Genomic DNA, 17,665 nt, shown 5'->3' on the forward strand with positions numbered 1-17,665 from the left:
GTTTCTCCACTGTTCCAATTCGAAAATAAACAACGGTCGTTTAGATTTAAATTATACTTGTTTTTAAAACAAAATATACAACTCGCACGTGCAACTGTTCTGAGTATGAAAATAAACAAACTCATTTTGGAGGGATTTTGATGTCCAGACCACCTAACTACAGGAGACAGAACTGATGTTTAGCTTAACACCGCTATGTCGCCCAATACATTGTACAAGCTTGTATGTTTATGCATTTGTGAATAGTGTTATGTTTGTCATGGGGGAAATGTTCACTATAGTTTCCACTCTTTTTGATAGTCTTTGTGGTGATAACATCTGGAACTCTTTACCTTGGTTCCCCCCTGTGATAGAAGACATGAGTTTTGTAGAGTATTCAGAGTTTATCCAGGAGGGTGATGTTGCCATTATCTTCCTGGGTTATGACTTATGATGCCAGTCAAGGTGCAGCAGGGTTCCCAAACACAGACACGCTATGGAGTCATTTGCCACTCCAAGGACCTAGGCCAGCGCTTTGGCACAATGGTCTCCTGATCTATGTGATGCACCCCACCCCTGAGGTGTGGACCCTCAACCTGCCCCTACACAATAGACATTGCCAATATTATCATGATGCTGGAGCTCAAGCCTGGCTCTGTCGTTTGTGAAACCGGTGAGAGGGACAAAACCTGCTGATTTCCAACTTTGTGTAAGCTACTTTATCTGAGGACATGAATAATTTGAAACTTTCCCAAACGTCACCGTTTCACAGAATAACTGCTTAGCATATGACATACAGTATGGATTGCATGTTTCATGTCCCTGTAGGAGAGGGTCACAGAGAGAAGACCTGGAGGAGGAATGTGTTATAGACTAAGTGGGAAACCACGCACTCAACAACAAAAGGCTAAATGTGACACCAATGATTCTTGTAACAGAGGGGCCAGTTAGTGAAAGCTCTCACTCGAGCTAAGTGGCGGGGACAACATCACACTTGGCTTTCGATGATGCATGTCAAGTTGTCATGATTATCTACCTTTGAAGAAAGCCGTTTATGTCTGTTTTCACTGGGACACACCGTGTGGAGTTTTATATCCCATTTCATAGACTTCGAGTGCCCACAGGTATCAAATTCTACTTCAGCTTTCTCTCTTGACAAATTCAGTAAAGTGGTCAGTCATGAGAATGATCTGAACTAGACGTGAGATGGAACACCACAGTAGTACCATCTAGAAATTTCCCCCGGTAAGGAGTGTCCACCGGTTGAATTAATTTCAGAAGAAAAATGATTGTGTGTGGGTGGTTAATGGATGGCTGCTGCAGCCTTGGCCGTGTGTACGTGCCTGGCTAGGAGTGTGGAGGCAGACGGCTGCTCTTGCTGCAGTGCTTCATCATGCTTTACTGCTGTTCTGTTCCTTCCCAGTCGGGCAGGTTATTGATGGAACATCGGTAACCGTGTGTGCCGACTCAAAACGGGGTATCTATGAACAAACTGTTTGCTCATCCTCCACTCGCCCTCCCTGGCATAATGGGGAGCCGCAACATGTCCTGCAGTGTTGCAATGAGCTTATCTGCCGATAAGCACTTATTAATATCAGGGTTGACTTATTTTGTCTTGAGTGACTTTGGGACTGAGCAATGTAAACAGGCAGTGATTATCAGTTGCCTGTTCTGTGTGCACCATGTGTTGTAGGGAGAATTCAGTCACCTTGCGGCTAGATTGCACTGAAGTTCAGCAGGCTAGCACAAGCACAAGGTCTCCTGTTATGTTCTGCTGCCTCTCATGTTCAATTTCTTCCCTCTTTGCTGCCTGCTGACCAGGCTCCATCCTGCTGCCGGGATTACATGCTGACTAGACTGGGAGCGCTGTCGAAAAGCATTAAACATTCATGGCAATTTAGCTAGCTAACTCATTTGTCCTGGGATATAAAAAGAAAGTAACTCTTGAATGATTAGGTGTCCTAAAACTTTTGACCGGTAGTGTGTGTGATTATTAGATTATATTTTTTTTTACAGTGGAATATGTAAGTAATGTGTCTTCAGTGTACTCCATGTTTAGGCCTTCGTGTACCCTGAGGGAATGTTCCTGTTTGATATTACCATGGAAGGTGACTGGATGTTTTGCATACTTGCGATTTGAAGCTATCCCCATAGTGCTTAAGGATTGTCATAGTAGAACATAACACACTGGAGCACAGTTGTGAATGAAATTGGGGAGTAAACTACAAAGCCTGGGAAATGGCTTACCATGCAGTAACACTACCCACACATAGCATCAGATTACATGCAGTAAGTAGTTACCAGGCACTTGTCTGTGCCCCTGGCTCTGACGTCAGTCATCCGGTCGGTCAAACGACGTGGCGTTTAGCAAGTCAATGTGCCGCTGTGGGGTAAACATTGCACCTATTGTTGCCATGAGAACAAAAGCAGCAGTGATGCAATGGGAGGAGAAAGGGTCACTGTAGCCCATCACCATGTCCCCCTGCACTAACCACGTGTCACAAGATCGCTTCAGACGCAATCAGACAACAGCAAGTATTGTTGTGGTCATATTGTATGATGTACAGTCCAATATTTGATTACTATTTTGATGTTTGCACAACTATACAAACTCTATGTACTGTACATCAGACAAGTTTATGGAATATGACGTGAAAATGGTATTGATCTATTTTGACATTTCTCGTTGTGAAAATGCCAGCCATCTATGACACTGCCACTCGTCGCATACCCTTTCTTAACCCATTCCCTGTTTGTTTTGTTGTGGTTGTAGGTATGGGCAGCAGGTCTCTGTCCCACGCCATCCTGCGCCCACAGGCCACCTGCACACTGGAGTTCCACCAGCAGCATGCTGAGAAGGTGGCGGAGGAGTTCAGGGAGCACCGTGTAGGCTACCGTCCGTAACCAGGACATCTGCAAGGAGGGTGATATCCCCTCTCCCTGGGAGACCGTCCAACATGCCAAGATTGCCATGAGGAGGCAGGGTAAGACATGAGGTTGTGTGTGGAGAAAGCCAAAAACTTGGTCCCAATAACATGACTTTGGCCTGTCCACTCTGAAATCCCAGCAAGCCTTTGTTCCCTGGCAGTGCAGTGCACTCTTCCATATTGTATTTTGATCTGGGTCTGCAGAGTGCTTATTAAATGGGTCCTTGGCTCGCATGTGTTCCTCCCTGTTTGTTTCTTCCATGTCACACGGACGCAGAATAAAGTGACCTGATTAAAGTGCATGCAGTGTTCTCCGTGCAGACCACGGCCCATGGTGCAGTGGGGGCAAGCCTGGGCAAGTTTGGCTTAGTTGGGTGGTCAGTCTCTGCGAGCGTTTGTGTTCGTGGGCTAAAGGTGGGACATGGATAGAATACATCAGGGCTATTATTCACATAACCCTAGCTTAGTACAGTTACTTACTTTGGATCACTGGTTTATGAACTGCTTTGTAAAAGATTGAGTTGATTTTTATAATCCTGAGGCCCATGAACTGATCATCTTATTAAACGGAAGCCTCCATAAGAAATGGAATGTGGCACATGGACTAGCAACAATGCAAAGACTCCAGCACCCTTTCCTACATTTTCTCCTGCAGTAGATGTTTCACTCCTCCCTTTTATGGTTTCACTTCTGCATATTCCTCTTTAGCTATCTGACTCCCCCTTACACACACAGCCAGATATCTGGATATAGAATTAGTCCCATGACCATACAGGGTTATGTGCTGTAGGGAGAGGTTGCATGAGTCTCCTTTAGGCAAGGCACAATTTATTTCCCTCTGTTCCAGTCTTAGAGACTTGAGTCTGGCCGGTAGCCAGAAGGGTAGGAGCATTAGGCCTGTAACCAAAAGGTTGCTGGATCGAATCCCTGAGCTGACAAGGTAAAAATATGTCGTTCTGCCTGTTCCCCGGGTGCCGTTGATGTCGATTTAAGGCAGCCCCCCGCACCTCTTTCATTCAAAAGGGTTGGGTTAAATGTGGAAGACACATTTCAGTTGAATGCATTCAGTTGTATAACTGACTAGGTATCCCCCTTTCCCCATCTCGCTCTCATTCACTCTAGAAGACTGAACACTATGGAGCTGTGTCTCTGTGCTTCAGCCGAGGGTGTCCAGCAGTTGACCAGTCAATTATACTGCTCCTGTGAGCTTCACATGCTCCTGCACAGAGCTTGTATAACCACTAATAATAAAAGTGTGTTTTCCTTTCCCCTGCTTTAAATTTGGTCATGCGACGATCTGAGAACCAGGGTAAGGGGCAGAATGTGAAGAATTTCTTTTTTTCTCTCGTTGTAATTCTTGTAAAAAAAATTGGCCAGTGGCCTGCCCCTTTTTATTTAGAGAAGCTGTGCTCCGAAGACCCTGTATCCTGGCACAGACCCCCCCCCCCCCCCCCCCCCCCCTCTTCCAGGAGACATGGGGCCAATGGGGGATGTCTTTAGAGCTGTCTAGCAGAAGAAAGGCGGCTCTTATTTGTCAATGGAACGTCCGCTATCTAAGAGATCCCACATTTCCAAGATTAGACAGTTTTTTTTGTGAGTGCTTGTCTAATATATTACTTTTCTTCTACTTTGGGGTGTGTGTGTGTGTGTTTGGCACTTAATAGTAAATGTCTGCTTGTGTTGCTTGTTTTATTTGTAAGGCAAAAAAGCCACCTCACTGTTCCTACACTGTTAAATCTAAAATCAAGTCTTCTCACAGTGAGACCTAGGCTTCTGTAATAGGTGTGTGATTTAGGCTGCATGCTTTACTCAGTCTCTCCAGGTTAATGAAGATATCTTGGCAAGCTGCTCTCATACCCTGCTGTGGGGCTTGTATTTAGAGGGAAATCCTTTGCAGTTTGCACACATTCTTGGATGTTAGTTAATGATGTGTGTAGGCTTTCTCTGGATGCATTATCTCAGTGGAAACGCATGCATAGTCTTGTACGTTTGATTCTACTCATGTATTCGTACACACGTTCTGCCTCGGCTCTTTCAGTTCTGTGATGTTCAACACTGGTCCTGTCACTGCTTCCTTGTCACCATAGAAACACACACACACACATTCTTCTCCCTGGAGCCTGAGTGTTGCACGTCCAGGTTTTGGCCAGAGGAGGAGGTGATCCTGGGTTAAGTGGATCTGCTGTGATCCTGGTGAACTAAACTCATGAGCAGTGGTGGAAAAAGTACCCAACTGTCATACTTGAGTAAAAGTAAAGATACCTTAACAGAAAATGACTCAAGTAAAAGTCACCCAGTAAAATTCTATTTGAATAAAAGTATTTGGTTGAAAATATACTTAAGTATCAAAAGTAAATAGAATTGCTAAAATGTACTTAAGTATAAATCATTTAATTCCTTATTAAGCAAACCATATGGTACAATTTTCTTGTTTTTTACATTTACTGAAAGATGGGTTCACACTGAGACATCATTTACAAATAAAGCATGTCGGTTTAGTGAGTCTGCCAGATCAGAGGCAGGAGGGATGACCAGGTGTGTGAATTTGACATTTTTCCCCTGTCCTGCTAAGCATTCAAATTGTAATGAGTAATTTTGGGTGGCAATGAAAATGTAGAGAAAAAGTACAATATTTTGTTAAGGAAAGTAGTGAAGTTAAAGTAGTCAAAAAAATACATTTTAAAGTACATATTGTCAAAAAAATACATTTTAAAGTACATATTACCTCCAAAACTATGTTTTACTTAAGTACTTTACACCACTGCTCATGAGTGGCAGACCTGTCCCTCTCTCTCCCACTGCACTTGTTCTGCTCCATCCCCTTTCACTCCATCTGTCCCTACACAACCCTCTTAACCTGATTTAGACCTGGCCACACAACACACACAATGTCCCTACTTGAAGATGAGACAATTGGCCCAACCGTGTTTGTTACTGACCTCTCTCTGCCTCTGTCAGTATGCACGGCTGCCTGGCCCGTGATATATTTTGACTTGTTGTCAAATACCTTGAACAGTAGCTTTCACACACTCCTTGGATCAGTGTTGTTGACAGCCTGATCACCACTAGCTCCACCTCTTCTGCTTCTCTAAATCAATGATGGTTGCTGTTAATGTGAGTGTAGCGAAATGCTTGTGTTTCTAGTTCTGTCCGTGCTGTAATATCTAACAATTTCACAACTACCTTATACACCCAAGTGTAAAGGAATTAATATGTACATATAAATATATGGATGAGTGATGGCCGAATGGCATAGGCAAGATACAGTCGTGGCCAAAGGTTTTGAGAATGACCCAAATATAAATTTTCAGTCTGCTGCCTCAGTTTATATGATGGCAATTTGCATATACTCCAGAATGTTATGAAGAGTGATCAGATGAATTGCAATTAATTGCAAAGTCCCTCTTTGCCATTCAAATCAACTGAATCCACAAAAAAACAATTTCCACTGCATTTCAGGCCTGCCACATAAGGACCAGCTGACAAATCAGTGATTCTCGAGGAGAAGTGTTGACGAGGAGAAGGCAGGAGATCACTCTGTCATGCTGATTGAGTTCAAATAACAGACTGGAAGCTTCAAAAGGAGGGTTGTGCTTGGAATCATTATTATTCCTCTGTCAACCATGGTTACCTGCAAGGAAACACATGCCGTCATAATTGCTTTGCACAAAAGTGGCTTCACAGGCAAGGATATTGCTGCCAGTAAGATTGCACCTAAATCAACCATTTATCGGATCATCAAGAACTTCAAGGAGAGCACCCAGGGCACCCAAGAAATTCCAGCAAGCGCCAGGACCGTCTCCTAAAGTTGCTTCAGATGCAGGATCGGGGCACCACCAGTACAGAGCTTGCTGAGGAATGACAGCAGGCAGGTGTGAGTGCATCTGCACGCACATGAGGTGAAGACTTTTGGAGGATGGCCTGGTGTCAAGAAGGGCAGCAAAGAAGCCACTTCTCTCCAGGAAAAACATCCGGGACAGACTGATATTCTGCAAAAGGTACATGGATTGGACTGCTGAGGACTGGGGTAAAGTCATTTTCTCTGAATCCCCTTTCCGATTGTTTGGGGCATCCGGAAAAAAGCTTCTCCGGAGAAGACGTAAGCGCTACCGTCAGTCCTGTGTCATGCCAACGGTAAAGCATCCTGAGACCATTTGTGGGGTTGCTTCTCAGCCAAGGGAGTGTGCTCACTCACAATTTTGCATAAGAACACAGCCATGAATAAAGAATGGTACCAACACATCCTCCGAGAGCAACTTCTCCCAACCATCCAGGAACAGTTTGGTGACGAACAATGCCTTTTCCAGCATGATGGAGCACCTTGCCATAAGGCAAACGTGATCACTAAGTGGCTCGGGGAACAAAACAACGATATTTTGGGTCCATGGCCAGGAAACTCTCCAGACCTTAATCCCATTGGGAACTTGTGGTCAATCCTCAAGAGGCGGGTGGACAAACAAAAACCCACAAATTCTGACAAACTCCCAAGCATTGATTTTGCAAGAATGGGTTGCCATCAGTAAGGATGTGGCCCAGAAGTTAATTGACAGCATGCCAGGTCGGATTGCAGAGGTCTTGAAAAAGGGCCAACACTGAAAATATTGATTCTTTGCATCAACTTCACGTAATTGTCAAAAGCCTTTGACACTTATGAAATGCTTGTAATTATACTTCAGTATTCCATAGTAACATCTGACAAAAATATCTAAAGACACTGAAGCAGCGAACTTTGTGAAAATGGTCATTCTCAAAACTTTTGGCCACGACTGTACATATGAGATGAGTAATGTAGGGTATGTAAACATTATATAAAGTGGCATTGTTTAATATGACTAATAATACATTTATTACATCCAATTTTTTATTATAAAAGTGGCTAGAGATTTGAGTTGGTGAGTGGCTGCTGCCAACATAATGTTAGTGATTGCTGTTTAACAGTGATGGCCTTGCGATAGAAGCAAGGCCAGCTTTGATGCACCTGTACTAGAGGTTGACTGATCATGATTTTTTTTCAACGCCTATACCGATTTTATTGGAGGACCAAAAAAAGCTGATGCCGATTTCATTCATTTGTAATAATGACAATTACAACAATAATGAATGAGCAACGACAGTCCTGTTTCGCGAATGCGCACTGCATCGATTATATGCAACGCAGGACACGCTAGATAAACTAGTAATATCATGACCCATGTGTAGTTAACTAGTGATTATGATTGATTGATTTTGTTTTTTATAAGATAAGTTTAATGCTAGCTAGCAACTTACCTTGGCTTCTTACTGCATTCGCGTAACAGGCAGGCTCCTCGTGGAGTGCAATGTAAGGCAGGTGTTTAGAGCGTTGGACTTGTTAACCATAAGGTTGCAAGATTGTATCCCCGAACTGACAAGGTAAAAATATGTCGTTCTGCCCCTGAACAAGGCAGTTAACCCACCGTTCCTAGGCCATCATTGAAAATAAGAATGTGTTCTTTACCTGACTTGCCTAGTTAAATAAAGGTGTAAAAAAAAAAAGTGTCCAAAAATACCGATTTCCGATTGTTATGAAAAATTTATTGGCCATTTCAATTAATCGGTCGACCTCTAGTTTAGAGACCAGAAACACTCAGCTCCTGACTTGGATTCCAATGTTGGACTCAAAAATGTATATTTACAAAGCCATTAATATTTATTTATTTATTAAGTCTTGCATAATTGGTCAGCTTGTTCGATTACGTTCTGGGTCCACACATATTAAGAGAAGGGATAAAGATGCTAGAATGAGGAGCTCCACCCTCGCTCTTTGCAAGTTATGGGCCAATTTGTCCCCTCCCAAAATTCTAAAGACGTGATACACCTGCGAAAAATAGGGCCTTGTCCAAATAACCAGTGACGAAATGCCCAAGCACCAGAACTATTGCTGCTTGTTACCTATCGGTACCCATAGTATAATGACAGATCTTATGATGGCGCCGACAGAGGTGGTCGCTTCGCGTTCTTAGGAAACTATGCAGTATTTTGTTTTTATGTATTATTTCTTACACTGTTACCCCAAGAAGTCTTAAGTCTTACTACATACAGCCGGGAAGAACTATTGGGTATAAGAGCAACGTCAACTTACCAACATTACGACCAGGAATATGGAATCGGATCCCAGTAGGCGACCCAAAACAATGGCGCTGCAGAAGGAGTGGTCTTCTGGTCAGGCTCTGTAGACGGGCACATCGCTCACGAGTATACTACTCGCCAATGTCCTGTCTCTTGACAACAAGGTAGATGAAATTCGAGCCAGGTTTGCCTTCCAGAGAGACATTAGAGATTGTAACAGTGTCCGTTTCACGGAAAACTTATCACGAGTGAGCCATGTATCAGAGTCGGTACAGCCACCAGGTTTCTTCACGCATCGCGCCGATAGACACAAACCTCTCTCTGGTAAGAAGGGCGGGGGTGTATGCCTTATGATTAACGAGACGTCGTGGGATCATAACATACAGGAACTCAAGTCCTTTTGTTCCCCTGACATAGAATTCCTTACAATCAAATGCCAACCGCATTATCTACCAAGAGAATTCTCTTCGAATTCTCTTCGCTCTTATAATCACAGCCGTGTATATCCCCCCCCACGCAGACACCTCGTCGGCCCTGAAAGAACTTCATTGGACTCTATGTAAACTGGAAACCACATATCCTGAGGCTGCATTTATTGTAGCTGGGGATTTTAACAAGGCTAATCTGAAAACAAGGCTCCCTAAATTTGATCAGAATATCAAATGCACGACCCGGGCTGGCAAAATTCTGGATCATTGCTACTCTAACTTCTGTTACGCATACCAAGCTCGCCTTCCTTTTGGCAAATCTGACCACAACTCCATTTTGTTGCTCCCAGCCTATAGACAGAAACTAAAACCGGAAACGCCCGTGCTTAGGTCTGTTCAACGCTGGTCTGAACAATCTGATTCCACACTTCAAGATTGTGTCGATCACGTGGACTGGGACATGTTCTGGATAACCTCAGACAACCACATTGATGTACACGCAGATTCGGTGAGCAAGTTTATTAGCAAATGCATCGGTAATGTTGTACCAATAGAGACTAAAGCCTTCCCCAACCAGAAACCATGGATTGATAGCAGCATTCACGCAAAACTGAAAGCGCGAACCACTGCTTTTAATCATGGCAAGACGAACGGAAACATGACCGAATACAAACAGTGTAGCTATTCCCTCCAAGGCTATCAATCTAGCTAAGCGTCAGTGTAGAGACACAGTAGAGTCGCAATTCAACAACTCTGACACGAGCCGTATGTGGCAGGGTCTACAGTCAATCACGGACTACAAAAAGAAAACCAGCCTCGTCGCGGACACCCATGTCTTGCTCCCAGACAAACTAAACAACTTCTTTGCTCGCTTTGAGCACAATAGGGTGCCACTGACACGGCCCACTACCAAAACCTGCGGGCTCTCCTTCACCGCAGCCAACGGAAGCAAAACATTTAAACGTATTAAACCTCGCAAGGCTGCCAGCCCAGACGGCATCCATACCCGCATCATCAGAGAATGCGCAGACTGCTGGCTGTTTTTTTTACAGACCTATTCAATCAATCCCTATCCCAGTCTGCTGTTCCCACATGCTTCAAGAGGGCGACCATTGTTCCTGTTCCCAAGAAAGCTAAGGTAACTGAGCTAAACGACTATTGCCCCGTAGCACTCACTTCCGTCATCATGAAGTGCTTTGAGAGACGAGTCAAGGATCATATCACATCCACCCTACCTGACACCCTAGACCCACTCCAATTTGCTTACGGCCCCAATAGGTCCACAGACAGCGCTGTCACACTGCCCTGACCCATCTGGACAAGAGGAATACCTATGTACGAATTCTGTTCATCAATTACAGCTCAGCATTTAACACTTGGCTTCTTGTATTAAAATCAATACACAAGTATATATTTTTAAACCTGCATATTTAGTTAATATTGCCTGCTAACCTGAATTTCTTTTAGTGTGGAAAATTGTGTCTCTTCTCTTGCAACAGAGTATATGGGTATATGCAGCAGTTTGGGCCGCCTGGCTCATTGCGAACTGTGTGAAGACTATTTCTTCTTAAACAAAGACAGCCAACTTCGCCAAACGGGGGATGATTTAACAAAAGCGCATTTGCACGACTGTAAACATCAATGCCTTAAAATCAATATACAGATATTTTTTTTAAACCTGCGTATTTAGCTAAAATAAATTCAGGTTAGCAGGTAATATTAACCAGGTGTAACCAGGTCACTTATCTTGCGTTCATTGCACGCAGAGTCAGGGTATATGCAACACTTTGGGCTGCCTGGCTCGTTGCAAATTAATTTGCCAGAATTGTACGTAGTTATGACATAACATTGAAGGTTGTGCAATGTAACAGGAATATTTAGACTTATGGGCGCCACCATTTAGATAAAATCCGGAACTGTTCCGTATTTCACTGAAAGAATAAACGGTTTGTTTTAGAGATGATAGTTTCCGGATTCGACCATATTAATGACCTAAGGCTCGTATTTCTGTGTGTTTATAATTAAGTCTATGATTTGATACAGCAGTCTGACTGAGCGATGGTATGCACCAGCAGGCTCGTAAGCATTCATTCAAACAGCACTTTAGTGCTTTTTGCAAGCAGCTCTTTACAATGCTTCAAGGATTGTGCTGTTTATGACTTCAAGCCTATCAACTCCCAAGATTAGGCTGGTGTAAATTATGTGAAATGGCTAGCTAGTTAGCGGGGTGTGCGCTAATAGCGTTTCAGAAGTCACTCGCTCTGAGACTTGGAGTAGTTGTTCCCCTTGCTTTGCATGGGTAACGATGCTTCGAAGGTGGCTGAACCAGGCTGTCGATGTGTTCCTGGTTCGAGCCCAGGCAGGAGCGAGGAGAGGGACGGAAGCTATACTGTTACACTGGCAATGCTAAATTGCCTATAAGAACATCCAATAGTCAAAGGTATATGAAATACAAATCGTATAGAGAGAGAGTCCTATATTTCCTATAATAACTACAACCTAAAACTTGTTACCTGGGAATATTGAAGACTCATGTTAAAAGGAACCACCAGCTTTTATATGTTCTCGTGTTCTGAGCAAAGAACTTAAGAACTTAAACTCAGGACGTTTACATAGAAATTGCCTAGAAGCAAAGTGTGTGAGATTCAAACAGAATAATTGACTCCCTTTTGTTTTACCCTTATTTACCCTTTGTCTCCATCCTGTAATCCCCCTGTCTCATTCTCTCTCTCCCTCTGCAGGGGGACGTGTGTGTGTGTGCTCCTTCTCCCCATGTATTGAGCAGGTGCAGAAGACGTGTGAGGTGCTGGCTGATGATGGTTTCGAGGCCATCAGCACTCTGGAGGTTCTGCTGAAGGTGCATGTGCGCACCGTCATGCTCCCCCTACCAGACTTTGGTACTGACCGGCCCCTGGAGATCCCCACCGACACCCGGGGACCTCTGTTCTCTAAGACAACTTTGCCCCCCAGGGAGATGGCAGGGCACACAGGCTACTTCACCTTTGCCACCAAACCCCAGGTGTAGAGGACTGACTGCTGGAGGTTGTAGATACCGTTGGTCTAGGAGGCTATGTCAGGGGAACTCCAAGATCTAAATACATTGCTGGTGACTTGGGTCCTAACTTGACCTGCGTGGAAAACCTCTGCTCACAGACTGATTTCCTGTATTTCCCTTCCTCTCCTCTCCCCTGCTCAGCTAAAACTCTACATTTCACAGTCGACATCCTCTTCGGGAGAGACGTGATTGAGAAATTGCTGCTGTTTTAGTCTTCTGTGGCCTTTGATGAATGTGTGCATACACACTTACCCACACATACTCAAACACTCTCACGGAGGGAAGAGAAAGCTAAATGGGATTTTATTAATAGGCAGCTGATTGCTGAGAGTCTCTGCACAGGGCTGTGGAGAGCTGTCTGAGATATGCTCTTAGTCTGTCATGTACAATCACTCATCATGCCACCGATATCTTCTTGCATCATTCAGGATTGAAATAATACTACCTTATTTCCAATTGATGGTTATAATCTCCCATTACTACCCAGTTTGTTTCTAAACATTTGTTTTGCACTTTGTTTGGGAGATGGTGTTTTGTCTCAGCCTCGTTACAGCATCACCCTCTGCAGAATAAGCACCTTACTATCCTTCCTACTGCCTTAGTTGTACTGTGATATGTTTTCTTTAACTTATGGTGTGCTATTATCTTCATTACTGGACAGAGCTGTGGCTCCAGACCAAAACAGGCAGAGGTATGGCAGCCATTCAGGCTTGGAGGAGGAGGTGCAGATGTGCTCTACTTCCCTCTCTTCCTCTGTGAGGTTCTGTAAACCATTTTACTGTAGAAGAAACAGACCATTACACAAAGGAACATAACCTCTGCCCAATGATTTTGTACATTGTCTGTACTCATCACACATGACCAATAAGTTTGTGTACAGGTCTGCTAATTAAAAATAAATAAAAAAATATCAGTGTGAGAACCTAGGGTTTAACACTTTTATTATTTTCCCCTAACACTACCACCCCTATTCAAATTGGAGTAAACTAATGTACAACGACACTTAGGCTTCTATTTCCAGCTTAGACATAACTCATGTAAAATATATATATATATATTTTGTTTTTAGTCCCATCCTTCAACTACCCTCAACCCCAATGTATCTCTGAAGACCATGCAGTTTTGATTTGTATTTGCCATATGTTTCAGCTGTGATGTTTCACAAAACTTCTGAACCTTTCTGTTCTCATAGTTTCTACAGATTGTAAATTAAAGATGAACATTTTTGCTAAGAGTATTATTGATCGATTGACTAGGACTTTTCAAATCACTCAGCAGTGATATTTGCAGAGTTGGCTCCAGGTAAATGTTTCAATTCTTCAGCCATTCCAGAACCTGTAACTAAAAACAACCTACATATGGACAGTACCAAAACAAATGATCAAATTATTCTCTCTTTGCAGCAACATCTGCAGAGCTGGGACGGTTTTGAATCAAGTGTCATTGTGTATCAGTTCATAAACCATGTGCCATGGAATCGGTACATCAAATCTCTTCAACTATTTTGCAAGCTGTATGGCACAGCTGTATATGTTTTGGTCCTTAAATGAAACTTGTATACTTCTTAATTTATCACAATTTTCTTGAAATAATTTAGGTCTTTAATGCAGGGCCGACAGACAAGTTCCTTACTTTCTCCCCCTTCCACTTGCCTCTTCCATTTTTGCGGTAATGCTCCAATTAATTGGTGTTAGTTTTGGATAGAGCAGACATTTCCATATTTCCAGTTGTATTTATATGATTTTCAAAGATTATATATATTTTAAATATTTTTTTATATCAATTAGTATATTTGAGTTTAACCATAATATTTGTAGGCTTTAGTGAGAGGTCTAATGCTTTAATATTTAATCATTTCTGCCCTTCAAATTCATATTATATAAATCAACTTGTTTTTATTTTCTATGGCTTGCATTTCCAAATAAAATGGTATAAATAACAAGTGAGGTGTAGGCAGGGTCATAAGCAAATGTGTGAACTGGGATATAACTAAAGAATTTCTCCCATAAATAGACAGGTATTTTCCTTTCCATGGTAGCAAGGTCATATTTTTGGTAACTTTCTCTTAATGTATTGCAGTGATATCATTTCTTTAGGGATATGAATACGGATTATGTCCACTGTCAGACCATTTTATAGGTACATTTCACGGTAATGTATAAGTTTTATTTTTGAGTGAACAATACAATACAATAAATTCCAGTCGTACTTTATCATAAGCCTTTTCAAAGTTAGCTATGAGTACCTTATCTCCAAAACTGATTTGAATGAATAATATCGACCGTACCTTTTTTTAAATTATTTGCGCTATGCATTTTGCATCACAACACTGAAGTGTAAGGGAACTCAAATGTTAATTTTACCTTTATTTAACTAGGCAAGTCAGTTAAGAACAAATTCTTATTTACAGTGATGGCCTACCCAGGCCAAACCCTAACGACACTGGGCCAATTGTGCGTCGTCATACGGGACTCCCAATCACAGCCAGTTGTGTTCCAGCCTGGAATCAATCCAGGGTCTTTAGTGTCGACTCTAGCGCTGAGATGCAGTGCCTTAGACAGCTGCGCCACTCGGGAGATTGGACTGGACTGGACCTCCAGTGGACTGGATGGACTGGATCAGTGGACTGGATCTTTATACACTGCTCAAAACAATAAAGGGAATACTTAAACAACACAATGTAACTCCAAGTCAATCACACTTCTGTGAAATCAAACTGTCCACTTAGGAAGCAACACTGATTGACAATAAATTTCACATGCTGTTGTGCAAATGGAATAGACAACAGGTGGAAATTATAGGCAATTAGCAAGACACCCCCAATAAAGGACTGGTTCTGCAGGTGGTAACCACAGATCACTTCTCAGTTCCTATGCTTCCTGGCTGATGTTTTGGTCACTTTTGAATGCTGGCGGTGCTTTCACTCTAGTGGTAGCATGAGACGGAGTCTACAACCCACACAAATGGCTCAGGTAGTGCAGCTCATCCAGGATGGCACATCAATGTGAGCTGTGGCAAGAAGGCTTGCTGTGTCTGTCAGCGTAGTGTCCAGAGCATGGAGGCGCTACCAGGAGACAGGCCAGTACATCAGGAGACGTGGAGGAGGGCAACAACCCAGCAGCAGGACTTTGTGCAAGGAGGAGCAGGAGGAGCACTGCCAGAGCCAGGTTTTGGTAGCGGGCCGCGTCAGTGCCACTGTGTTGTCCTCAAAGCGAGCAAAGAAGTTGTTTAGTCTGTCTGGGAGCAAGACATCCTGGTCCGCAACAGGGCTGGTTTTCCTTTTACAGTCCGTGATTGACTGTAGACACTGCCACATACCTCTCGTGTCTGAGCCGTTGAATTGCGACTCTACTTTGTCTCTACGCTGATGCTTAGGTTGTTTGATTGCCTTGCGGAGGGAATAGCTACACTGTTTGTATTCGGTCATGTTTCCGGTCACCTTGCCCTGATTAAAAGCAGTGGTTCTCGCTTTCAGTTTTGCGTGAATGTTGCTGTCAATCCACGGTTTCTGGTTTGGGAATGTTTTAATAGACGCTGTTGGTACGACATCGCCGATGCACTTGCTAATAAATCCGCTCACCGAATCAGCGTATTCATCAATGTTGTTGTTCGCCGCAATGCGGAACATATCCCAGTCCACATGATTGAAGCAATCTTGAAGCGTGGAATCCGATTGGTCGGACCAGCGTTGAACAGAACTGAGCGCGGGAGCTTTCTGTTTTAGTTTTTGTCTATAGGCTGGAAGCAACCAAATGTAGTCGTGGTCAGCTTTTCCGAAAGGAGGGCGGAAGTTAGAATAACAATGGTCTAGGGTTTTGCCAGCCCTGGTTGTGCAATCGATATGCTGATAAAATTTAGGGAGCCTTGTTTTCAGATTAGCTTGTTAAAATCCCCAGCTACAATAAATGCAGCCTCAGGATATGTGGTTTCCAGTTTACAGAGTCAAATGAAGTTCATTCAGGGCCATCGATGTGTCTACTTGGGGGCGATATATGCGGCTGTAATACATTTTAAAGATTTTCTAAAAACCTGTTTTTGATTTGTCCTTATGGGGTATTATTTGTAGATTTGATGAGGAAAAACAAAACAATGTAATACATTTTAGAATAAGGCTGTAACGTAACAAAATATGGAAAAGTCAAGGGGTCTGAATACTTTCCGAATGCACCCTATATGCCGATTATTTGATCGTCCGACTGCATTCTGTCCCCTATCAACACTTTTTTTTACTTGGAAGTTTTATGTTCTTTAAATAAAGCCCCCTACCATGTTTAGAATAAATCCCCCAACCATGTTTAGAAAGTGTATTTGTGTATATATATGGGGTGGGGAGTTAATGACGCAATCCTGGCATTTGTGTGGGTTATCAACAGCCCTATGTGGTCAGGTTGTGTCGAAGCTGACCCTGTTGTTATGAGATATAACGGTCTCACCTGTAGCCCGGGTGTCATCAGCCTGTCCCCAGCTAGAAAGGGTCTAATCTAGAGGATGGAGGCTGGGAATAGCAACTCTGAGCCCCTGGAAATTCCACTCCTAATCAGCTTGTCATCTGCCCTCCTGAGCTGAGATATGGCACAGGCACAAATCACAGAGCACTGACAGACAGGCTTGTGAAAGCAGTCATTAGGATGGAACCTAGAACGGACCTCGGATGGAAGAAAGGGTGCGTCCAGCATCCACTAATGGTTAAAAAGAGGGTTGACCCACTGTGAAGACCAGGGATGAGCGTTTGTGGGGTCCAAACACAGAAAATTGTGTTTTGGCCACTGTTCTTTTCTTTGATGTTGAGCTATCGTTGGAATGTGTATGTGATGGGATCTATGATTTATATTTATGCTCTGATCTTCAAGGACATCCCAAATGTGTTTCTGAGTCCACATCCAGCTGTCCGGACAAAGACTACAAATGGTCCTACCACTTTGAACTGATGACTGTTAACTTGTAAACAGATCCCATCTCTCTCTTGCGCCACATCTCTGTATCTCTTGTTTCTCCTCTGTCCCCTCTCCGCACTGGGAGTTTAAACCCCATGATCTGGTGCGGCTTGGTGCTTTAAAAAACTAAATACAATTATGTAGCATTGATGAGATTACAGAGGAAAAGCTGTGTCTTCTTGTCGGTATTGTGGCTATTAACCCTCTTACAGAACATGCTCTGGGTTAGGACAACCATCCCATATCAGCGACACT

At 43.2% G+C, this 17,665-nt stretch overlaps 1 pseudogene; it reads left to right on the forward strand.

Moving 5' to 3' along the window:
* The first annotated feature begins 358 nt into the window (after positions 1–358).
* Positions 359–13,644, forward strand: LOC109893730 (tRNA (adenine(58)-N(1))-methyltransferase catalytic subunit TRMT61A-like; annotated as a pseudogene).
* The last annotated feature ends 4,021 nt before the right edge of the window (positions 13,645–17,665 follow it).

This window comes from Oncorhynchus kisutch, linkage group LG7 (genome assembly GCF_002021735.2).
Source record: "Oncorhynchus kisutch isolate 150728-3 linkage group LG7, Okis_V2, whole genome shotgun sequence".
NCBI classification, from domain to species: domain Eukaryota; kingdom Metazoa; phylum Chordata; class Actinopteri; order Salmoniformes; family Salmonidae; genus Oncorhynchus; species Oncorhynchus kisutch.